Consider the following 18474-nt stretch of genomic DNA (forward strand, 5'->3'; position numbering starts at 1 on the left):
GGCACTTCTGGACAGGGGCATAGGTCTGAGAGTATACACCACACTACCTACTAAACATTTCTGCTTGCAGCAGTAACTGTGACTATACCCACACAAGAAAGGAATGCGCTAGAAGGTTCAGAGCCAGGTCAGACTACATTGGAGACTGACTACTAAGGAATCTGCAAACCAAGATGATGGTGCTGTCAATGAGGCCACAGCTTGTAGCATCTACTTTTCTTGGCGTCTCTCCGGCAAGATTTGTTTTCAGAGAGAGCACTTATTAGTGACCCTTTAATCCACATTCCAGTGGAATGGTTTGGAATTACTATTTCTCTCTGGGGTCCCTAACTTTTAGGGCACTTTTGGGAGTCATCTTTTGCTTAAGTAGTTCCTTTTCACCTTAGAATTCTGGTCTCTTCTTTCAGAGTTGGTCTTCTACCACACTCCTGGCTCAGCATCGCCTCCCCCAATTCCCAATTTCACTTCTCAGAAGGCCTGCGATCACTTCCCACGTTCTCTCAGTATCTGGGGGGATGGTGGTCGGGGATGTGGAGGCCGGGAGCCAGCCTAAGGTCCTGTCCACACTGCTAACCTTTTCCTACTGGTCAGTGGCTGTCCCGCAGACTACAGGCTGCCATGCATACCCCAGGCTTCCGGGGACAATTCTGATCTTGGTGACTCCATCCTGCTCGTCTCTAAATGTTCTCATTCAATTATGATGTCTCCCTCTCCCAGGGCACTCTTGAAAAATCATCAAGGATTGGAAGAAAGCATAGCTTGGTGGCAAGTAGCTTCAGCATCAGCGAGGCTTGATTCGAACTCCAACTCTGCCAGTTACTAGAAAACTTGGAGCAAGTTAATCAGCTATCAGTTTCCTTATATATAAAATGGTATGATATATATAGCGCATATATATGTATATATATATACACAATATTAACTCCGTGGTATTATTGTGAGGATTAAATTAATTAATATATCTAGTAAAACCTCTAGTATACATGGTATATAGCAAGTGGTCAAGAAAGGATAACAATTATGGAACCTTCCATCACGGATATAAAGGATTACTCCTTAAGAAAGCACAACAGTAGTTTCTGCCTACAAATAAAACAAATGGAGCTATTAGCTAAGTACCATCTTGTAGTAATACCATTTAGACGTGTCCTGAAGGCAAACCACATCAACGAATGCTATTACCCCGAGATTTAGCAAACCAAGGGAACTCAGCTCAATTTTTCTGATCTGAACACAGATTCTAAAAGTCATAACGAGAAGCTACACTTGGGTGCAGGCATGACGTAAATTTTTCAAACAAATAAATACGAGAAACTATTTCAACTTCAAAAGGAAGATTCCATCTACTTCCTCCCATTTTTCCAGGTTCCTTGGAGGTATCATAAGTAAAATTTAAATTTCAAATAGTATAGAACTTCTGAATAAATATATATTTTTCATGTTCACCTTGTTTTTCTCATAACCAAAATAACACTTGTTCCTTATAGGAATATTATATATCTATACACAGAAAGATTATATTTTCAGTTTATATTATATATTTAAAAGTATAAAGAAAAAGTAAGACTCACTGGCCATTTAAATACTTCTCTGAGAATGTAGTTAAGACATAATGGGACCAGTTAACGAAAATTATCACATACAAACCTCTCAGCTAGACAGTAAGATACATGAGGGTAGAGATGGTGGCTATCATTTTTATTGCTGTGTTCCTAGCCCTTGATACAGTAGCCGGCACACATATACATGCCATGAAAAAATAGAGACCTAGAGAACAAAATCGAAAAAAACCCCTTTACTTTCCTGAAGTACTGCTCACTTGAATTTCTTGAAAATGCTGAGCCATGAGGCTGCCCGGGCGTTCAACCTGCATGGTCGTGTGGGGCTTCCTGGTTTAATGCACTCCCGTCACTGTCTTGAAATTATTAGTATATGTATATATATATATTTTTTTGGCCGCACTGCACGGTATGCAGGATCTTAGTTCCCTGACCAGGGATCGAACCCTGCAGTGGAAGTGCGCCTGCAGTGGAAGCACAGAGTCTTAACCACTGGACCGCCAGGGAAGTCCCTTGAAACTCTTAGTTTTTGAACAAGGGGAGCCCCATAAATTATGAGGTTGGTCCTGTCTCAGACTTTCTAGGACATTTAAAGTCATTTTATCATTAAAATGGAACATTTTCCAACCTTGTATTTCCAAGGCACATTTATTACATAAAGAACGAGAAATCTGGTTGGATAGAGTTCATACCTCCTGCCAAGGTTCATTTATTTCACTGTGTTGTGAACATTTTTACGCACCTGCTTTTTACACTAGACTGGAGCTTCTCAAAAGCAGATATAGGACTTCACTGTCTTTCTTTCCTTCACATTTTGCACAGTAAAATGGCATATAGTATATGACCATAAATAGTAAGTTAATGAATGAATAAATAATTATAAGTGATTAATCTCTAAACTGTAAAAATTCAGGCGTCAAGAATGGTTATGGGGGAAAACATTCATGTCCATTCAGGTGCATGAAAATATAAAGTCACTGACTCTCACCTGAATGAATACAACATCATCAGTGCTCAAAACTGATCCTGCAAAATACAAACCAGCAAATTCTCACGAGATTCTCTATATGTCCTTAACATTAGAGGGCAAAGCTAATTGTGGCGGGCAAGGCTGTTTGTCAATGGCTTTTGTATCATACAGTATGAAACTTACCCTTGATGAAAGACAAACGCTTAAATATTCTGACAGTCTGGCTGCGTTAAGTCCATTGTTATGATGGAGCATATGGGCAGGTCTTAAAAACTGCTTGGACCTGACGAGAGACTGATGGTTGGATGACTGGGTGGTCAGTCAGTCAGTCAATCTGTCTGTCTGTCTGTCCACCTGTCTCTCAAATGTCCTTCAAAAACCATGGGCAAAATGTCCTATACCTGCTGAAGAAGCTACAGCAAGCTGCTATCATTGATCACATTAAATTCACCCAGCATCAGTGTTCTGGTAATGATGTGGGAAGAGACTGCAAAGTAGAGGTCAGCAGTGTGATCGACCTCTGGAGGGTTTAAACAAATGTAAATTCAGTTTCCATCAACCACAGGAGGTTTAAATAAATGCGAGCTCCCGTGTGTAATGCAGAGACTTCACACAAGAATACAAAATTCTCACCTCCCGTACAAAACTGGAAGGTGTGGCAACACCTCAGTCTGCAACACTTGCCATCACTCCCCATCCTATCCTCAGCCCGAGGCTGTCCAGTGGTACCATCTACCAGCTTGTTTGCACAACTGGTTTTCTTATACCCGGCACACACCACTCATTTCTGCTGCCCGCTGGACTCTCTAAGCTTCGAAGTTTTGGCCGGAGACTTGCTGGAAGGCTTCTGTGATAGTTCAGGAGCCCAGGGATGAGGACCCAGACAATGAAGTAGTCTTTGAAATGACCTAGTTCCCTCTGATCCATCCTACTGATGAACATGGTCTCGATTATCAATGTGTTAACTCTTAAGAATGTCACCTCCCTTCTCAAAAACTCTCAGTGACTCCCAATCAACTTCAGCTGGGGTAGCAAAGGTTTCCTATAAAGGGCCAGAGAGTCAATATTCTAGACTTTGTGAGCCATATGGTCTCTGGAACTACTCAACACTGCTGTTGTAGCGTGAAAGGAGCCCTAAAAAATACACAAATGAAGGGCAGTGCAATGTCGTGTTCTAAGAAACTTATTTACAAAAACCACTTGTGGGCTGGATTTGAACTATAGTATAGGATCCAAATTCCTTACTCTGGCAATCAAAACTCCCCGTTTCGAACTTAGTTTACTGGTCTGTCTTACCTTTTCAGACCCAGATCTGGTTCAATACTGTCCTTGGACAAATCACTTAACCCTTCTGAGCCTCAACTCAATTTCAACTTAAAAGTGGAAATAATACCATACCTAAATAACACAATTGCTATGAAAATTAAAGACACTTATTATCTGTGATTACTTATCAAGCATCCTTTCCTTCACCTCACTCCACGTGTTCCCTGTCCTGTCCAAACTTCTCACTCTTCTTTCTACCAAGGCTTTCTCACCCCTGCATCTCGCTCTTACTGTTCCCTCAATGACTTTTTTTTTTTTTTTTCCGGTACGCGGGACTTTCACTGTTGTGGCCTCTCCCGTTGCGGAGCATAGACTCCAGACGCGCAGGCTCAGCGGCCATGGCTCACGGGCCCAGCCGCTCCGCGGCATGTGGGATCTTCCCGGACCGGGGCACGAACCCGTGTCCCCTGCATCGGCAGGCAGACTCTCAACCACTGCGCCACCAGGGAAGCCCCTCAATGACTTTCTTACTCATTTCCATGTGTTCAAATTCTTCCCATTCTTCTAGTCTCAGCTTAAGTGCCAGAGTCATGAAAGCTTCCTTCATCTCTCTTAGTCAGAAGTAATTGCTCTTTTCTCAAGTGAAAGGACACTTTGTGCCTCTCTTACGGCACTTAGGAACTTTTCCTCTTAGGACTGTACAGGTGTCTTATTTCCCTCAGACCACTGGAACCACTTGAAGACAATGATCACGCCTTCTGCATACTGGGTCTTCTCCCTGATCCTGCATCTAGCACTGTGCCATGCAGCAGTCAGCTGTTAGCAAATATCTAAGTGAAAGACAGTGACTTGCATCGACAGCTTTTCTCTGCTTTACCTCAAACAAGCCTAAATGTTTAGTAAATACCCAGAAGTTGTAGGACAATTATCTTTTGCATTTAGCCTTGGGAAAAAAATAAAACATAAAAGCATGAAAAACTCTAGCTCCAGTTATTGATTAGCTGGTTGAGTCCTAAATACGGAAGAAGAAAGGGTGCTTAAGGCCACCCAAATGTGCTAAATATTTATGCATGTCAGATTACATACATATTCCAGGATTCCTGAAAGTATCCACATTACTTTGCCCCCAAGGAGACTGAGGCTCAGAGAGGTTATACAACTTTCCCCAAGTCTGGAATTTGCCACTCTCACTTACGAGGTAAGAACTTTGTTGCATGCAGTCAGAGAGAACTGGTTGGACAATTTCTAGCTACAGCCATGCTCGATCTCTCCCTTGGCTTCATTGCTCATGGACTTGTCTTTGGTTCTGGCCTAGATCTTGGTTCTGTTTTTGTTTCGGGTCTAAATATTTACGCTAGACTCTCACACATAGTTGCTCATGATTACTGATACGCAAATACCTAGACTTGATTTCAAAGGTTACATCTCATGCCCTCTAAAAACAAAATTCTGAAATATAGGGAGGAAGACATACAAGTAAGTTAGAGAAAGAAAATAACTACTTTCAATTTACAAATGCTTTAATAAAAGTGATTTCTGAAAACCTTTTCTTCCTTTCCGTTATAACACACCCCTAGAGAGTTATTAAGGGCCCCAGTAAATTTCAGTTGCTGCCAGAGTCTACTGAGGAAAGACGTGAATATGAGATAGGACAGTGACATGTGTCCTCAGATGGTCCTGCTTAGTCCTTGTTCTACAGAAATGATTTGCAACCTTGGTTGGCTGGGGAGGGAATTCTGCTTCCAGTTAGAAAGCTACAAGAGAACATTATTCCCATCCTAAATGAAAAGATCTGGATATGGTACAAAATCACACTTTTTCTTAACCCATTAGAGAGCTGGGATCACAAGGCAGCTGAGGCAACTGCATCCCAAAGAGTGATACGCCTTTCCATTTAAAGGCTCAGGCTCCCCACATTACAGCCTCCTTTTCTGGGAGATCTGGCCATGCTTTGGGGTTTCTACAGGCTAGATGTGTATTCCTGCAGCTGAATCAGACCAACTCAGAGCACAGCCTTCTGTGAGACTGAAGAAGTACGATGTCTTTATTCTTTAGACATCCAGTATTTCACTGGCTCATGATGTACAAGGCAGAATATACTGAAATCCTCCTGAACTTTACAATAACAGAAGTGCCTTCATTTTTAAACATAGGGATTGGGCATGCCAGCCAACCAAGAGGTAAGTGAGATATAGGAGGTGGGGTAGAGTGTTCAGGCTGTTTCGTACTCCTTGTCACTAATGGAAAAACCAGGAACTTAGAGCAGCATTTTCAAACTGTCTTCCAAAGAGCCTCAGCAAAGGTGCCTCAGGAAAAGAAGGAAGAGTTAAGGATTCTCTTAACCCCAACATCTGCAAGCCTGCTTCAACCAGAAAAGCTTCATTTAATCTGTTTTATATATTGGGGTTTCATGAATGTTTTCATTTGGATAAAAAAAGCTCTGCTGTTTAGAAAAAAATGTTGGAAAACGCTATGTATGGAACGCAACAGACCCCACTGAATCTCTTAGGCGGGGAAGAGAAAAAAATATCCTTCCTGTTCAGGAGAATGAGAGCCAGCAGAAGTCTTCTTCCTAAAGAACTGCCTAGGGCTATCTGGGAGATGAACAGCTGGTTAAGAAGACAAGGCCTCTTAAAAGAATGGTTCTTCTGACAGCCATAGCCACCGGATTTCAGCTTTGGGGCTCAAATCAAAACACAGCCAGTTCTGCCACTCTCCTCTGTGTGGTACTTTCCAGATATGTTCTAAGCCTGGGAGGTGGACAGTCTCTGACAAATACTCACAGACAGGCACCGTGGGGACAGATTCAGAGGAGGCGAAGTGTGGGAAAACTAAGTGCCCAGGGGGGCATCCACTTACTTCCCTGTCCTAAAGTCAGGAATTACCTTACATTTCATTATGGTTCATTTTCTTTGTGGTCCTTCTGGGAGTTATAACTGATCTTCCTGATTTGGGTCCTATTCTACTCTCCAATTTCTATTTGCTCTTACTACCCTAGAATGAAGATGAAATGACCCCAACTGATTACACCCTAAGGTTCCTCCCAATTTAATTCTGTGACTGCAATTAACATTTTCTTTGGGTCATCTGTTCTTTTCCCTTTTCCTTTCTCTCCTATTCCAAATAACTGTCTGAAGTGTAACAAGACTGTCAACCTATTAACTTTTGCATAATTCTTAAGTATGAGGCTAGGTTACATTTTTAATGAAAAAAAGTCACACAGGCAACTAATGGATGTCTGGACACAGCTGATCTCAAATCATGGCTCAGGATGGAATCTACGCTCCAAAGAGGGGGGTTAATTTTAGTATTTAAAAATGAGTAAATGGGGCTTCCCTGGTGGCGCAGTGGTTGAGAGTCCGCCTGCCGATGCAGGGGACACGGGTTCATGCCCCGGTCCGGGAAGATCCCACATGCCGCGGAGCGGTTGGGCCCGTGAGCCATGGCTGGTGAGTCTGCGCGTCCGGAGCCTGCACTCCGCAACGGGAGAGGCCACAACAGTGAGAGGCCCGCGTACCGAAAAAAAAAAAAAATGAGTAGATGTTTTGGAAGAGGCAGAACTATGGAGACAATAAAAAGATGAGTGACTGTGGGACAAGGAGGAGACGTGACTAGGCAGAGTGCAGAGGAGCTTTAGGGCAGTGAAAATACTCTGTATGATATTATAACGATGGATTATATTATTATGCAATTCGTCCGAACCCACAGAATGGACAACACTAACAGGGAACCCTAAGGTAAAAACTATGGACTCTGGGTAATTATGGTGTGTCAATAATATTCATCTTTGGTTAAAAAAAAAAAGTAGCATTATGATGAGTGATGTTGATAATGGAGGAAGCTACACATGTTTGGGGACAAGGAGATACATGGGAATTCTCTGTAGGAAATCCACCTACCTCTCCATTTTGTTGTAAACCTAGAACTGCTCTAAAAACATATTTTTAAAAAATGAAAAAAGACAGGTAGATGGCCCCCACAAATTACCATTCTGTTTTAAACGCCTGTTGGTTTATTTATTAGAAATCCTCTAAATGAAAATGACCAATTCATTTCAGCAGGTGGAAAATAGACAATCTGGTTATATTACCAGGACACACTTGCTAACAAATCACTCAACTCTTGTAACGTTGACAATGGGACTGAGGAAGCGACTTCAGGATTACAGAAGTAAAGTTTTGCCTACAGAGCTACTAGCTTCAAAGAGGAAGCTCTGTTAGCCATCCAGTACAGTGTGACCTAAAAACATTAACCACTGCATGACCCAGACCGTGTACACATCTTCACTGAAGATATTCAACGTCAATGGCTTTGGGAACGTCAGTGGATGAAGGCAAAGAAAAGGGAGGCACTGCACGAATATAGTTCATAAAATGCATGTTGGCAAAAGCATGAAAGCTGACCAGCTGTAATGTAAATCTGTTTACAGAAGACTTGATATCAGTCATCGCTAAAGAGGTCAAACCAGTCTAGAAAGGGAACAGGGCAGGCTTCTGTGCGCCAGTATGTGTAGTAATGGGCCTCTGAGTCAGCATGCTACAGGGAATAACACCCAAGTTCCCTAAAAAAACGGGATAAATAAAAGCTGAAGGTCCAAATCACTATGTCACTAGGCTTATCCTAAAATTTAAAGACACGTGAACCAGAATCTACCAAGCACGACAACTCTTCCTTCTGGTGGCTATTCTGAAATACACAGAAGAACATGATCAGCAAAGGAGCATGAGAAAAACATGCCCTTGTCCATGGCCCCGTAAACTGTGGCCTGGGGCCCTTTGAAGGGTAGATAAGGTTTTGTGGGATGGCACCTACTGAAGATCATGCTTGTAAATAAATAACTTGCCAGTCTGGCTTCCCAATGTGGGTTGACTTTACGAATCATTATTAGGGACAGCTTCTTCTATAAGTAAATGGTACTATTTTTATGGTCTCCCTTTAGGGGAAGAAAATCAGAGACGGTGTATAAGAAGCTGCAGAGATGAAATACCAGCTGACTAGCCACTCTTTTCCTGTGATCTCCTTGTAGCCTTGAACTAAGTAGCATTAGGTCAGGGAGCAAAGAATACTATCCAAAGAGACTTTGGGGAGGTGTGGGCGTGGCTTTATTGCTTAAGAAAGCTCAGTAGCACATGGTTTTTTGTATTTTAGATGGAGAAGGTTGAGGGCAACATCCCAGTATTTTCCTCATTAGGATTCCCTGGTGTTAACATCGTAGGGGTTGTTTTTAACGTTGTGCTTTTAGAAGGCGTAGCTATGTCAGGCTACCCTTCCGGCCACTGCCTAGTAGCCTGGACATTAGAGGGAAGGCGTGTGAGCTTTGTGGGGTTTCTTTGCATCTTCTGATACTCCCAGGCCTCCAGAGGTACTGTCCTCAGTTCATTGAGGACACTGAGGTTGTTTCTCCACAGTTGGGGGAAAGGGGGTTAACATCCAGCTTCGGTTCTAAATAAATAAATGCAATCAGGGAGGCCTGCCAGGGGCCTTGGGAACTGCCCTTATTTCTACCCACCTTGACAACAGTCCCTCACGAGGTATTTCTGAATTCTTGATATAACTACTACACAGCGATAACAGTCATGAAAGCCAATGAAATAAAGTCACTCTTTATGGTCAGTAAAGAACCAACGACACAATATATGTATAACTGATTCGCTGTGCTGTCCACCTGAAACTAACACTGTGTCGTAAATCAACTATACTTCAATTAAAAAAAAAACCCCAACAACACAAAGACTAAATTCATTAACTCCTCAGTGTAAAGGGACATTTCTTCCTCACTGCTGCAGCTGACGGAAACACCATGGACTCATCTATGTGGAATGCTTGCAACGGGTAAGAAAATAAAACTTGGAGAAGACAGCCATAGACAATATGAAATAATGGGTAGCCTCGAAATCATTTATCTCAGGCAGGCCAGCAGGGCCACAGACTTGGACAGACACATACTCTTCTATGCTTATTCCCTCTTCAGAGTCTGACCCTTGACCTTGACTAACCCTTCCATCCCTGTGTCCCCCAGGCCAGTCTCACTAGCAGCCACGGTAAGACAGACCAGCAGCAAAGTAAGGCAGGTCTTAGACTTAAAAGACTTAGCTCCTTACACATCAGAATCTAGCCTCAGTGATTCCATGATAAATTAGCCCATCACTTCCACTTCCTACATTTGACAACTTTCCCTACCTCATTCCTAAGATATTTTTCTATTTACAATGAAGGAAGTCCTCCTAGAGACCACATTTCACCAGCTACACAATCAGCCACTTGATAGCTTTTGCGGGTTATCACTTGTAGTTCCCAAACACACTTTGACTTCAAATGATTAATTGCAGAACAAAGACCGCTTCCGTTTGCAGAGCGTCTCCCCCAGGCCACAGGGGAGTGGAAGTGGGGGGGCGGGTCCTGGACTTGCCCTGGAATGCATGATCAGTTAAAGCCAATCACTCTGCACTTGGTAGACGAAACACCCTGAGCCGCCCGGGCGATTTAGGTGTGGAGTGAGAGGTAACAGCATTGCGTTTCCTTGTTCGGGGAGAGGCGTCTGGGAGGCAGCCTGGAAACTCAAGCCGGCCCTGGGACATAAATCTGCAAGTTTAATTGCAATGCATTGCTTGTCTTTGGAAGACATTTCCAATCCTGATAATGAAGACATGCACGTGCTTGTAGATGCCAACTCCCGCCCCCGCTCCCACCTTGGTTTTGAAACCTTTACCACCTACCAAGTCTCACCAAAAACTGGAACTGATCAGAGCCTGTTTGCAGGGGTGACTAAAACGAAAAGGGGGAGGAAGCAGGGGAGATTGGGTGGAGCAGGCAGCCTTTCCGGCGCCCCTCAAATCATACTACCCAGGCAGCCCCCTATTCCATCTATTCTCTGCCCAAGGCAGGAGCTGTCAGGAGTCCCACAGATAAGCAACTTAGAAGTATTCTAGCTGAATGAAGGAGACTTACTTTGGGTTTCCATTGCTGTCTGCCAGGCTAGGGAAAGAGCGCGTGGACGCATGCTCTCAAAGGTTCTTATGTGAGCTCTGAAGAGGTGTGAGGCTTGACACAGCCTGAATCCCAAGGACCTTCACTCCCTTCTTTCTTTCTTTCTTTCTTTTTTTTTTTTTAAGACAAATTGAAAGTAATACAGGCAAGAACAGAGAAGGTGATTGTTTTACCCCATTAACTAGTATTTCTTGTTTTGAACATGTCTATCCTCTTTAACCAAGCTATAAAGATTTTAGATACTTGAGCAAAAGCAACCCATATGGGATATGTTTGGGGAATTCTACCACCAAAGTCTAAATAAATAAGATCTCTCATCTATCAGCAGTAGACAGCAAATTCTGTAATCAATTTCAACGTGGCAAACGAAAACACAGTGACTGTTTATTTGTTCGACAAATATTAATTGAGCACTCACTACGTATAAGGAAATATAAGATGCTAGAGAGAGAACAAAGAAGTATAAGGCATTGCCCTTGTCTTCTACAGCTTATGATTTGAGGGGGAAGTGTCCATAAGAAAATGAATGAAAAAGAAATCACTAATGCCAAAATTAAAGAGATAGTAACCATCTCCCCCTGCCCCAGTTTTGGAGGAAAGATAGCTCACAGAGATTGGGGAAAGCTTTATGAAGGAGGCATTGTGATCGCCAGATTACACTCTTCCAGAATAGGGTCTCATAGCTTGTACAGCACTTAAGAATGAATAGGTATTTTGAAAGTACGTGCTTAAATCAAGCTGATTAAGTGGTGCACATTTATGTTATGGGAATGCAAAGTGCAAATGAGATGAGAGATGGTGTGTACTCTGAGGATGCACAGGAAACACAGCAATTAGGCTGGCCCCTGAGATCATACTATGTGATTCCTCCAAAATGTGTGTTGAGCCTTCCAAGCCCAGGCCTTTGCCATGTGATCTCCAAGATGTCCTTACCCCTTTCATCTCGACTTAGCTGACTGAATTCATCTGCTCTGTCCAGCTCATTTCCCACCTAAAACCACAGGAAATAAGGGCTGGAAGAGACCTTCACCATCACCTGAGTCTAATAGTTCCTAAACTTGGCTGCATGTAGTAAGAATCCCTTGCGAAGATGAACTTCTTCCTCCCATCTCCAAAGCTGACCTGATAGATTTCAGCAAGGGATGAAGCCAAGGTATTTACTGAAGCAACCAAACACAAAATGTGTTCTTACTCATCCTCTCTACAAGGAGCTTTCTAAAACTGCAGATCCCTAGGTTCTAATCCTCTGGTATTCTGATTTGGTAGATCTGCTTACTTTTTTACAAAGCTCTCCAGGTGATTTAGAAGACCTGCCAGATTGGGGGGCAGCTGACATCCAACATTCCCGTACTGGCTTCTGAATCCCTTCTACAACTTCTGTGGAGGGTGGCCCCATTTATGGCTAACCATCTTCCCAAAGCCCTCCCCGGCCTCCTCATTCCTTAGGAATCATTTCCTCCTCCAAACTCACACTGCCCAGGATCTTCAGTGCTCAGTACTATGTTGTGAAGTCCTTTCTCTATCAGTAAACAATTAGCAGGCTCCATGCTGGAGAATGCACCATAGAAGATACGATAAGGAATGGGTTTATGTCCTAAAGGTGGAAAAAGACACGTAAAGTGCTAAAGTAACAAGTTGGAAGGAATTAAGTGCAAAAGGATTGTAAGAAAAATATGCTGTCCGAGACCAGAGAAAGATGTAATTCTTTTACTTAGGGGTATTTCAGAAGATTTTTAGGGGAGAGGTTTTGGAGGTCGCCCTTAGAAGATGACTATGTTTTGACCAGCAGGAAATAACTGGGACAATGCAATGTAAAGAAATTACCCAATGAGGACACCAGGCAAGAATGTGTAGATGTGAGAAACACTGAGTCAATATCATGGGTATGTGGGGGATGAAGATATGGGAAATGAGGTTGGAAAGTGAGTTAAGGCAAGTTTTTGGAGGCTCATGCTCTAATCTGGGAGAAATACAGAATACTTGAAAAAGCTCAAGCTTTAGTGTCACGTAAGACCTAGGTCATTATCCCCATTCTGTTGCTTAGGAGTGAAACTGTGATGTTGGTAATTCGTTTACTCTCTCCTCTGCTTACCTGCACAATAGGAATACGCTTTTTCAGGGCTGCTGTAAGGCCCCCAAAGTTAATGAATATAAGTACCAATCATGGCTGATTTTCTTCCCTTTATTTCAGAACAGAATATGCTGAAACAGGATATGTTCAAAGAAACAGATGTGATCTAACTTGTTTTAGAAAGATAGCTGGATACAATATTAAGGGCATTGTGGAGGAAATAGAAAAACTATAGGCAGAGAGAACAGTCAGAAGGATGTAGCAATAATCCAGGTGAGAGATGAGGTCCCGAACTAGGCAAAGCCACCGAGAAAACAGGATGAAAAAGAATAACCACTAAGGAGGCAAAACTGAGAAGTCAGCCGCGGGTGGAAAGTGAATCTTGGAGCATTAAAGACAGTTCAGGTTTCCAGCCTGCCTTTGGCTACTAGGAGGAGGAGAAGGGTGCAAATGAAATTTAGGGACCCTCAGAGTAGGCATACTGACTTGCAGATGAAAGTCAGGCAGCCGGTGGGAACGTTTAGCGTGAAGTCGGAGATCTAAGACTTAGAACTAAGAGGTTGTTTCTGGGTAGGAGGACTTGGCAAAGAGGTGACAGGTGAAGCGATGAGAATGGTTGGGATTAACTAGGGATAGAGTACAGAGCAGAAAAGAGGAACAGAGATCTGGACCCTGGGGAAGGTCCACACTTAAGGAATAGAAGAAAAAGATGAACCGGTGAAGGAAATAGAAGAGTGGCGGTCACCTTTGCAGAAGGAAACCCAGAATACCCTCAGAGCATCTTCAGGATGGAAGAAACTATCATCAGTGTCAAAAGCTAGTAGTGCCAGGGAGTTAGCTGTCTGATTTCACAAATGGGGAAGGTGGCAAAGTCTGCCAGTAGTCTCGACATCCATTTCTTCTGCTCCCTTTAGTAATGGAACCCATGAGTCTTCAGCTGGGCCCATGGCTCCCAGAAAAACTTGCATTTCCTGGTCTCCCTTGCATATAGCCGTGAGTCTAAGTTTTGCTCAATGAAATATGTGTACCTTCCAGGTCCACCCCCCTTTAAAGGAAATGGTGTGCCCTCCCCTTTCTACTGGCAGGAACTCAGCAGCAGTGGTGCTGGCAGACGTGATGTGAGCCATCTTTACACTTGTGAATAAGGACCACACCTAATGATGGTGGCCACGAGAGAAGAGGAATCTGGGTTCTGAACTTCTAAACAATTTATACTCAGATTGTTAGGCAAAAGTAAAATAAATTTTTCTTGTTTAAGCAACAGTTACTTTGGTCTTTGTTATGGCAGCCGAGGCTTTATTCTTACTGATACAGAAAGGAGTGGATGTGTGTTATGGAAAAAGAAATGAGGAAATGTATATAAACTCTTCTTTTAAGAAGATGGAAGGAACAGGAGATCGCTAGTTTCCAGAGGAAAGAGGGTCAAAAGAGGTGTTTTAATTTTTAAGAATCAATGATCCCATAATTTTTACCATTTAGAAGTCTACTATCCCCTCTCCTTACTCATGGCATATTTTTAATTTTGCAGAAGTAGTTTTAAATTCATTGCTTGGGAAATAAGTGGGTTTTATTCTTTGTGATTACAATAATCACACATTCTGTTTATAAGTTAGCTTGTTGGGACATTTACTGTTTGTGTATTTGTACAGAACTGCCTTCAAATGTGACTTAGGAAAATTCAAAGTTTTGCTGAGTAACTTGGGGGTGATTATTCGTATTATTAAAGGGGTCCTTTAAAATATGAAGCTTCTTAGCAGTTAAGTGTATATAAATCATTTAACCACATAACAGAGGGTTAGGGTAACTTGTTAGACGTTACTGTAATGATCATGATTGAATAAATAAAAATTTTAGTTTATGGAACTTTTTCCAGGAATAACTATCACATAAAGAGAGGAATTCCTGCGATGTCTACACTGCAATCAACGGCTTCTTTGTGGGTTGAGTGATGGCCTCTCTAAGTCCCCAGCTCCCGGTCCTAAAGTGACCTGAGCAGTGAGCCCTGAGAACAGCTTTGAGATAACTCCACAACAGCTCTGCTGTCAAGGGTATGGCAGTTGCAAAATTAACCATAATAACTGCAAGTAATACACCTAAAACAAAAACTCTGTTGTTATTTAGCTGAACTAAAAACCCCCAAACTAACCATCCATTCCCCCATGGTGTAAACTATAGTTATGTATATAATGAAATGTCTTATTTGCATTTCACATAAAATTCACCAAACTCCTTATTCACTCATTATTTACCCATTATGGGTTTTAAATGGTACTTTTAAAGTCTGCTTTGGCTCAGGGTTGAATTATTTGCCAAGACTTTATTCCTAGAGTCATGAGCCCCCTAGGACTTCTTCACCTTTTGCAAATTCATAGCTCATTTTGTGGGGAGTAGTCGTTTGTGGCCTCTGTGTGTGCATGTGTGGGCATATGTGGGGAGCAGTCTTAACATATTCTAAATAGTGGAAAACGTCATAAGGAAGGGTTGTAATCCCAGAATAAACAGGAAAAAAAAAAAAGAAAAAGCAGAAAATGAGTAAAGAATAATCAATAAAGGTAGCAGCAAAAATTAGGTTATCTCCTTGCAACTATGCATATGCTCGAATAATCTGTTGATTTAATAGGTGGAAGAAATGTGTGTTGCAAAAATTCATTGACTGGTTTGGCTGTCAAGAGACACAAATACAAAACTGCATGAAAAGGTAAAATTGAGGCAAAGCTGCCTCTCAGAATAAAAATCTTGATGAACTTTCATAAACCAGTAAACGCAATGTTGGATACAGATGAAAATATTTTTGTGTGTATACTTTCAGTTAAAAAAATGTGGTCGGGCTTCCCTGGTGACGCAGTGGTTGAGAGTCCGCCTGCCGATGCAGGGGACGCGGGTTCGTGCCCAGGTCTGGGAGGATCCCACGTGCCGTGGAGCAGCTGGGCCCGTGAGCCATGGCCGCTGAGCCTGCGCGTCCGGAGCCTGTGCTCCGCAACGGGAAAGGCCGCAACAGTGAGAGGCCCGCGTAAGGAAAAAAAAAAAAAAGCGGTCTTCAAGACCAACCTTAGTATTTTAGGGGAGGAACTGGGAGTGTAAGCCAAGGAAGCTGTAGACATTTACCAAGTCCAAGAGGACAGTGAAAATTCTCCCTGCCTCCAAATCTCTTCCCCACTCACCACCAGACCTTGGCTTGGAATGTCTTTCAGCATAATCCCCTATGAGCTCAAGAGCAAAGGTGAGGGGCGTTATCTCAGAAATAAAACAGTTTCTCAAAATATTAAAAAAAAAAAAAAAAGTAGTTTCTAGATTCACAGAGATTTTGAGCTAGAAAAGATCTTAGTGAACATTTGGTTCCTGCTTCATCCCAATACATACATTTTACAGATATGATACTTGGGTCCTCCAGGCAATAAGTGACTGGCCCAAGATCACAAAGCAAATTAATGGCATAAAAATGCTGGGTTTCAACTCTCTCTCTAGAGGTCTTTTTTTACACTACTGAGCACTGCCAGTAAGTACTCAGCAGGGGTAAGAGAAGGACCTGGTATACTTCACTGGAGGATGAGTTCTAGTACTAGGGGCACCATGAGGACTGAGTGGGTCACAGACTGAAGGTCTAGGGAGCGAGGCGCTCTGGATTTGGGCCTAGACTCAGAAGTTTTCTATTTTGCCTAATACTGGCATACACGACAAGCAAAGTTGCATGCCGTTAATATACCATCATACAGTAGCCTGCTCTTCTACTGAGAATTAATCTGCGGGTAAACCATATCCCCAGTGAAATACTATGTCTGTTCTACTCAAATACAGAATTGTGTCCTGATACCGGCTTAATAATAGGGGGCTTATCATTCATTTTCAAGGCACAAGCACATTGGACATTTTTATCAGTCACCTGTGTGTTCAGACATCGTTCTGGGTCTCATGAGGGGTAGCTGTTACCCTGCTGTGGAGCTGCATCATTTCGATTTTGCATCAAGCTAATGTGCGTCCCTGGAAACCATACTAAACAGAACAAGAAGTAAATATTCTCTATCCCTTAAAATTGACCTCAAGTGACCTAAAGTAGTTTTCAAAACTTCCATTTCATTTGGAAGTGAATCTGTCTCTTTAAAAATACTACTATTGATCCTTAATTTTTCTCAGTGATTTTTGGGGTTTTAGTTGGCCTTCAAATACCTCTCAAAATCAAGGGGATGAAATTCCTTTGGATGGGATCCCAAACTATAGTTTTTTTTTTCCCCTAATAATTACAAGCTATGAGGTTTTCATTTGATTATGAATTTAATTTTTGAGGATGTCTTCATATTATCTTATGCTACCTCCTGACATTTAGTGTTTTGGGGATTTGCTGGAGAAGTACAATAAAAAATGTCACTATCAAACATCATTAAATATGGGTCAAGACAAAGCAATCATATTGTTTATCATTTGGTTGTAATAGAAGAATTCAATTCACTTATTTCACCACAACGAATATGTGATTCCAATCGTTTAAAAGCTAAAACCCTTAGCAGATAGAGAACAACTGAAAAAAATCCTCACTTCACGAGAAAACCCTGGATATTAACCAGTTTACTGAACTGGATGAGCAGTAATATATATAATGTGCTAACATTTCTTAACAAAAAGATTTTTGTAAACAAGCTGCTTCCACAAATACTTTATGAGCCATCATTAACTTTCAGAGATGTTGTTTTAGGTTGGAAACCTTGGTGATCCATCTCACAAAGCACGGCTGGAATGAAGAAACCCCTGAAATTGCTAAATGAGAAGACCTGAAAAGGGTCCAGGGAAGTCATGACCCTTTAAAGGTGTTGGTTTACAGAGTGTGAAGTAGGCAATTCACCAGCTATACCCAGGAAGCAGCACAGCAAGTGCCCATCACTAGGAATCAGAGAACAGGTCATTCTGAAGGGTGGTTGGAACCACCGCAGGCCCACAATGAGTGTGGTCTAACTTCTGTGATAGGGAAAAACTCCTCCATTTGGAATACGGTTCACGATTTCAATAGAAGATTATTCAGATGAAAAGCAATTCATTACCGTCTCTTTTGGTTTTTTGGGACCATTTTTAGGGCTCCAACAACAAGGACAGATTCACTAAGGGCTAGGATCAAAATCTCAGGTGTAAAATCTTTAGCAAAGGCTGGAGATTCAGGGCCCTCTGAGGGGCTCCCTGGCCTTCGGGTGTGGACGTGGAGAGCTGACTGGCCAGCTGCTACCTTGTTAGAGAGAGAGGAACGTGGCTCTGTCACTTTTCCTCTGAGGCTCACAAAACACAGAAGCTTATTTTAGCTTCAAGGGCTAAACAAGAGATTGCAGGGTAAGAACAATGAGTGGGATGTCAAGATTTTTAGGGTTGTTTTTTTCCTGTTATTATCAACAATCTATTCTCTTAACAATGTCACTTAACTTTTCTCTGCTTCATTTTATCCCTATAATGGATATCCTCAGTTTAACTTCCAAGTTCCAAAAGAGTTAATGGTGGCAAGATGTGTTGATAAATATTTTTAAAGCTCTTTGACTTCCTTAGAAAGAAAGCAGGCTTGTGAAAAAATTCCCTGAGAAAATATTTAGAGATTCAGTAAGACTGAGTCAAGAAATCTCTAAATTATGAGCCCTTAAAAGTAGCTT

The 18474-nt window shown here is 42.1% G+C and overlaps 1 protein-coding gene across 1 annotated transcript in view; it reads right to left on the reverse strand.

The window, feature by feature from the left end:
• FMN1 (formin 1) overlaps positions 1-18474 on the reverse strand; it is a 307167-nt gene that overhangs the window by 16977 nt on the left and 271716 nt on the right. The window lies entirely within an intron of this gene.

This window comes from Delphinapterus leucas, chromosome 2 (assembly GCF_059928025.1).
Source record: "Delphinapterus leucas isolate spDelLeu-1000000601 "Yukka" chromosome 2, BTC_Dleu_Yukka2, whole genome shotgun sequence".
In the NCBI taxonomy this organism is placed as follows: domain Eukaryota; kingdom Metazoa; phylum Chordata; class Mammalia; order Artiodactyla; family Monodontidae; genus Delphinapterus; species Delphinapterus leucas.